Below are 7,564 nucleotides of genomic sequence, written 5' to 3' on the forward strand. Positions count from 1 at the left end.
GACCTTTTTGCCCTTGTCATGGTCTTGCAAATCTTTAATTACCTCAGCCATTTTCTTCAACTGTACTTGGACTGGATCATCCATTGCTTGACTCTTCAATTTATAGGCTATCCCTTGTCTATGAGGGGATCTTTGAAATGCTTGCTGGACTCCATACTCTTCATCAGTGTCACCTACCGATTCTGATTCATCAGATGTATCCTCATGTTGGATATGTTTCTTGGATATCATCAGTTGCTTCTTCAGTGTTTGGCCCTTAGTCTTCTTCTTTCTAGATATCTTGCCAGAATTGGCCTCTGCTTGCTCTGCCATCATCTTACTCATCATCTTTTAAAACATAACATACATCTGGGGATCAACATCATCATTACCCTGCTGATTTTTGTTTCTGATAGATCTTGAAGAGGCCATTTTCTGTTCTGAGGCTTGGCGAGTAACTGATATGCTGAACGGGTGTAATTTTTTTGCCATACCTTTTCTGAACCATATAATGTCACAAATGCTCTCTGCTAGGCAGAATTGATAGTTAGGCTTTTGAAAGAGATTTTGATTGGAGGTAAATATTTGCTGAGAATTTTGGTAGACAATTGAAAGAATATCCCATTACTAGAGATTGAGTCGTCGCTGGGATTACAACAATTGCGTTGTCATTCCTTTGCAAAGAAAATAAACAACTGAAAATTATGCCTTGTTACCTAGGCGAGGTCGTCAAACCAAGATAGGATGAAAATTAAAGGAATTTTATTAAAGGAAAAACATGATTTTATTAATAATACACTTGACAAAAGGGAGGGGGACAAACAATTTTCCACCACTCCTGATAATCAGAGGACACTCGAGGACCGGGAAAAATAGTGAGAGTAACAAAAGAATCTCAGCCATGTCTGGCATAATGGTATGCTCCGTACCACTGATCTGATGTGAGATCGAAGTCTGGCAAGATCCCTGATAGTAGACGAATTTCTATGCGCTTCTGTCTCTGAGAGAATTGCCTGACACACCGCTCTGGATGGTAGTATGCGGAGAAGAATGGGCCAAGTAGCCTAAATCGCTTGCCATACGCGTAAGTATATATGGGAGGTGATTCCTGACGATTAAAATAGTCCCACACGACTTCTTTTTCCTGAAGGTTATCAATCAAGAATCGGTATCGCGCAACTGGAAGAAGTTTTTCACCATTGTATTTGAATAAACTGGCTCGGGTTGGCACATGCCGGAGGAACCAAGATTATAATGCATAGGTGCACCCTTCGACTAGAATTGATTCTCCAAGTGTGAAACGGGTCAACCCTCGGTACAGGAAAGCGAGTGTGGCCATGGCTATAGAGAGGCGACTGGTCTGTCGACTTTCCCACCTTCACAGAAGTTGAACTATCCTGATATCCATGTAATTCCTTCCATCTGGAAAGAGAGCTAATCCCACAGTGCATAAGACCATCGCATGCTGGATTCTCTCTCGAGCTGTTCGAGATAAGGAATTGACTTCCACAAATGCCCCATACTGTCTGTAGATTTCGAGCAGGTCCACATATTCATTTTCATTCTCCTCTATCAAGGGCCAAGACTTGCGTCCTGTCATGCGGGCTAAAGCGTCTCGGGGATCCAGACCCTTGACATTGATCAAAAATTGTTTCTCCAGTGGATCTTCAGGCTGACTAGCTGGTTCAGGTAATCCCATAATCTCTGAGAATTCGTCCATCAATAAAGTCATCTCCCCTCATGGGAACCAGAAGGTACTAGTGCTCGGATTCCACCGCTCTGCCAGTGCGTAGATCAAATTGCCGTTGACTGTCTGCTTTCCCACTGCGGATGCCAGTTCCAATCCACAATCGTCCAAATGGTCCAGAAACATACGAGAAAAGTTCTTGAGCCATGAATAATACCATCGGGGAAGGAAGGATCCGGTGCTGAGGACTCAATGTTCAGGAAGACCTTGTCGCACATCGTAGGAGATGTGACCCTCAGGAAAGACTGAATCAAGTTGACTGGATGCCATCAGACTGAAAAACATGGAAAATTTGGAATTTTGAAAATACAGGAATTTTGAAAAATTACAGGCAAGATGAAAATAAAGCAGGAAATTTGAGATCCAGAAGGAAGGAAGGATCGAAAATCACATGGAGTTTTGAGGAAAAATCAAGGAGAATTTGGAAAATCATCCAGGGTTTGAATAAAATAGAAATTTTTAGCTAGTATATGGAAATAGATGGGAAAATTGGGGATTTTTGAAAATCATCCAGTATTTTAGAAAACTTGTGGAAAATGTAATAAAAGAAACTATCATTCAATCACATCTTGTACAAACAAGTATGCACATACAACATTCTCTAAAAGCTGACTCTAGGTGCACAAGTTTTGAAATAGCTGTAGGACCTTAATCCTAACTCTAAGGTTCAGATCAACTGTGTTCAATCATGCTATGCCGATATACTTAGGCCGAGACCCGATGTACGTGGCATAAAATCCATTTCTCCGGTTCTAAGTTCAAGTTTTCCAACATCCTTGAGCGTCTGCTGATATACGTTGGACTATGGCCCTTGGTACGTGGCAGAGGGGGTTTTCACCCAAATAGGTGGCTCAGTTGTGAGGATTTATCCCGAACTATGGTTCTGGAAGAAAGCCCAACAACATGAAGACCGGGTAAAGATAGGTGGGGTGGTTTTTGAAAACATGAGCACATGCAAGCAAACAGATGGCTCTAAGTCCTAAAGAGATGAAATTTTGAAATATTTGAAGAAGCAAACATTGTTTTCATACAAATCCTAGATTGAGGAGTGTTGTATTAGACCTAAGTCTATGTGAGCATGAATAATTCTCCTCAATATGGTGCTATCAAACCATGTTAGTCTACATGCAAACTATGTCAGCTGGGTTCAAGTCTAGGCTCCTAGGTTCACATGATAACATAAAGTAAAAGTTGACATTCCATGGAACACGATTTTGACAATTTGAACTAAGTTAAGCACACAATTGATCAGGCGAAGACAGTCCCATCTCGGTCGCCAAACTTGTTGTCATCGCAAAATTTTACTTTTGCAAGTCAAACTGACATTTGAAAAAGATTTTGAAAATAACTCGCCTCCGTTTTAAAATGCGGGATAATTTAGAAGAATGGGACTCACATGTCGGTATGAGGTTCAACCGTTCCTGGCACCTTTACCAGGGGTAATTGAACCAAGGATCAAGAGTGTGCTTAGCTTTGCTCAACTTGTCTAAATCATGTTCTATTTCCTAAATGCACAAAGAATCAGGCATGTACTATGAATTTTCTGAAAATGCAGGTTTGAAAACATGATGCTTGTTTAGAATAACTGAAATACTTGGAAAATTCTTGAAAAAGATGTCACTTGGAAAATCATGAATCATGGTGAAAGAATATTTCTGAGGAAAATGAAAATCGATTTCTGAAGAATCCACGTGTTTTGTGAAAATGGATTTCTGAAGAGTTTCAAATAAGTTTGGAAAATTTGATTTCCCTGAATTCAAACTTTGAAATTGAATATATAACTTAGAAAATCATGATTTAAACTTGATAAATACTTGAAATATCATTTGGAAGCTCAAAGTTTTGAGAAAATCACTTTCTGAGAAAACTTAAAAAATTTTGAGAAAATCGATTTCTCAGGATTGGAATTGGAATTTGCAAATGAATGAAATGAATGAATATGGATTTTAAAGACTTGATTTTGAGGAATTGAGAAAATCCTTTTGTATTTTTGAGAAATGTAGTGCATTTTGAAGTTAGCCTAAGAGTGTAGGCTGAATGTGGCTAATACGAAGATCACAAATCTGGGTCTCATTCGTATTCTGACTATGGCCATAAATACGAATTTCACCAAGTTTGTCAACTTCATAAGAGCTAGTGCACGTGCCATTCGTGTAGACCATAGTGAATTTGTAAAGAATGTGCATGAATTGGCATACATAGCAGTTATATATCAAAGTTTAAAACTACATGCAATGAAAATCCTAATCTAAGCATAAATTGAAATTCTTATTCCAAATTTAATTACAGTTTACATCACTAATTGAATTTAAATACAGAAAATTAAAGAAAAGTAAAGTCTTCAATATCCCTGCAAAACTAAAAAAATGGATTAGTGAAGATATGTTGGCTTTTCTAGGTTTATCCAGCAATATCTGGAAATTGCTGGATTTTGCTAGATGCAAGCATCTTTCCATGATTCCCTGATATAAACTTAATGAAATATGAAATAAAACTAAACAAATAATAAAGATGAGATTTGAAAATTCAAAATTGGGGTCAAAATGACCAAAATACCCCTGATAGCAAGACTATGGCCTTGAAATCAGGGTTTTCAGAAAGAGATTTTGTAAAATGCAAGTTTTAATATTCAAATAAGGGTAAATTAAACCAAAAATGATATGGCATGATTAAAAATATGAAAACTAGGGTTTAGAATTTCGAAATTGAGGTTAAATGACCAAATTGCCCCTGATAGCAAGACTATGGTCTTGAAAACAAGACTTTTCAAAAAATATTTTGGGGAAAACATTGGGTTTAGGGTCTAAATTGTTACGACAATGAAGCCAAACATGATACTTCAAGTACAAGGTTTTGATGATGATCAAATGAAATCAACTGCATTTCAGCCAAGGCTATAAAGAAATTGAAGAATTCGATGAAGAATCTTTGAAGACTTGTGTGCAAATGTTTAATTCATTAAAAGTCTTAGATTCTTGTAAGAGCCTTACTTAGAGTGCATACTTAGGTTGCATTTCACCTTAAAACTCTTTAGAAAAACTTTTCTAAAAGAAACACTTTTGAAAATCTTTTTAGAAAACTCTTTTCTTAAATTTTCATGTTTATTAGTCGACCAATAGACTTATCAGTCGACTAATCCTTTCGCGCCATATTTTCTAAAAAGTCATTCTTTTCAAATTAGTCGACCGAAGATTTTATCAGTCGACTGAACAGAATGTCTGTTTTCTAGAAAAATTAGCAGCAGTCGACTGAACAGAACATGTGTTTTTTGAAAATTAGCAGCAGTCGACTAATGCTTTTTATCAGTCGACCGAACAGAATGTTTGTTTTTCAGAAGATTTTAGCAGCAGTCGACTAAAAGGTTTTTCAGTCTACTGATGATATTATCAGTCGACTAACTTTTCCCAAGTAGACTAAGTTTCAAAAGTTCAGATTTTCAAACGGCTCGATTAACAGATCAGTCGACCGACGATAATTGTCAGTCTACTAATAACTAACTATTAGTCGACTAACTGATGTTTCAGTCGACTAATTTTGTCGTTTTCCTGAAACTTCACAAAGGCATGTCTTTTCATTTTTCAAATGTTTTGATCGTTCGAAATGGACTGTTTTGACACCCTTTCATACTCTCAACGTATGAAATCTTTTAACTATAAATATGAGTGCATTTTACACTAAAAAACACAGAGAAACAACAAGAATTCAATTGATTTGAATCATTTACTTATTGTTTTTCACTCCTATTCATTCAAGTATTTGTTTTCTCACTCACGTGATATTTTCACTTCAGTTTTTCACTCAAATCACTTTGAGAGATAGTGAATTCGTGAGTAGAGTGTTTCAACAACCTCAAAAGCCAATTGCATCTCATTTGCATTCAAAAGGAAGGCTCATAGGTTGTATTGTAAGTTGTTATTTCTTTTCTGTAAAAAGAAGGACTCCTCGGTATAAAGGAGTTGTTTGCTTTCAGTAGGATTGTTACTGAAAGTGGGACCGGTTATGGTCTGTGTGATCTTGTAGTTTACAAGGTTGATAGTGGAAAATCTCAAGCGGGTTTTGCTTGGGGATTGGATGTAGGTCGGGTTAGACCGAACCAGGATAAAATCTTGTGTTCTTTGTGTGTTTGCTTTTCGATTTGCAAAATCATTCTATATTCCGCATAAATTTTTTTAAAAACACTATTCACCCCCCTCTAGTGCTCGTTGCCTCGATCCTAGTGCACTTTCATTTGGTATCAGAGCACAGGTTTGCTATTACTTTGATTTGACCATCAACTAGCATGGCAACTACAACATCTCAGCACAAAGAAGGAAGCTCTTTTGTTCGTCCTCCTCTCTTCGACGGAACAAACTATGGATACTGGAAAGTAAGAATGACAATATTCTTGCAATCCATGGATCTAGATATCTGGAGAGTTGTTTTAGAAAAGTACCAAACTCCATCAACTGATTTCAGCCGATGGACCGATGATGAAAAGAAGACTGCTTCACTGAATGCCAAAGCCATGAATGCATTATATTATGGCGTTGACAAGGTAGAATTCAATCGCATCTCTCAATGCTCTACAGCAAATGAAATCTGGCATACTCTTCTCGTGACACACGAAGGTACGTCAAAGGTAAAAGAATCTAAAATTGCTTCTTTAGTTCATAAATTTGAATTGTTCAAAATGAAGCAAAATGAATCTATATCGGACATGGTAACTAGAATGACCGATATAACTAACACTTTGAAATCCCTTGGAAACGAATATTCACAAGTGGATTTAGTCAGAAAGATTCTAAGGTGTTTAACTCCTGAATGGGAGAGAAAAACCACTGCTATTGAAGAAGCAAATGATCTCAATACTCTCACTCTTGAAGACTTAGTTGGTAACCTAATGGCATATGAGGTCCAACTTCAAGACAGACAAGAAGAAGAGCCTAAGAAGAAATCTTTTGCTTTTAAGGCTATTTCTGACTCAGAAAATTCAAAAGAAGATGAAGATGAAGATATTGCCCTCATCACAAGGCAATTCAGAAGATTCATCAAAAAGGGAAGATTTCAAAGAAAGGTAAAGAAAGCAGATTCTTTCATTCCCAATGAAGTAAAGTGCTTTAACTGCAAAAAGGCCGGACATATCAAGAAAGATTGTCCTCTTCTCAAATTCAAACCCAAGGACCAATTCAAGAAGAAAAAGGCATTTCAAGCATGTTGGGATGATAGTGACTCCTCTTCCGATGAAGAATCAAATGAAAAAGTCGCCAACATGTGTTTTGTAGCACAAGAAGATTCGGTAAGTCAATTTGACTATGATGAGTTATTTGAAGCATTTAATGATTTATATGCTAAATTTAAGAGTCTTAGTTCTAAAAATAAAGAGTTAAAAATTGAAAATTTAACTCTTGACTCTCAAAATAAAGTGTTACTTCAAGAAATAGAAGATCTCAAGAAGGAAAATTCTTGCCAAGCACTTGAGATAAAAGAAATTGGAGTTAGAACCAATCTCTTACAAAATGAAATATTTAGTCTTAAAGAAAAGTCAAAAGATCTTCTTTCTATAGTGACTAAATTCACAAATGGTCAAGAGAATCTAGAAAAACTTCTTGGTTCTCAAAGATGCTCGGTTAATAAAATCGGATTGGGATATAGCTTCTTTGATACTCAAAATAGACCAAACTATGTGGTGAAAAATCAAAGACATTATTCTCAACCTTTTGTTCATAGAACTAAACTTTCTAGTTCTAATAGAAATGCATCTAGATATGATTATTCTAGACATGTTTATTCTAAATCCTTTTATAGAAAGAATATTTATTATCAAAGGAAACCAAAATCCAAATGGATATGGGTTCCTAA

This window comes from Nuphar pumila, chromosome 10 (genome assembly GCF_984573655.1).
Source record: "Nuphar pumila chromosome 10, dmNupPumi1.hap1.1, whole genome shotgun sequence".
Lineage (NCBI taxonomy): Eukaryota > Viridiplantae > Streptophyta > Magnoliopsida > Nymphaeales > Nymphaeaceae > Nuphar > Nuphar pumila.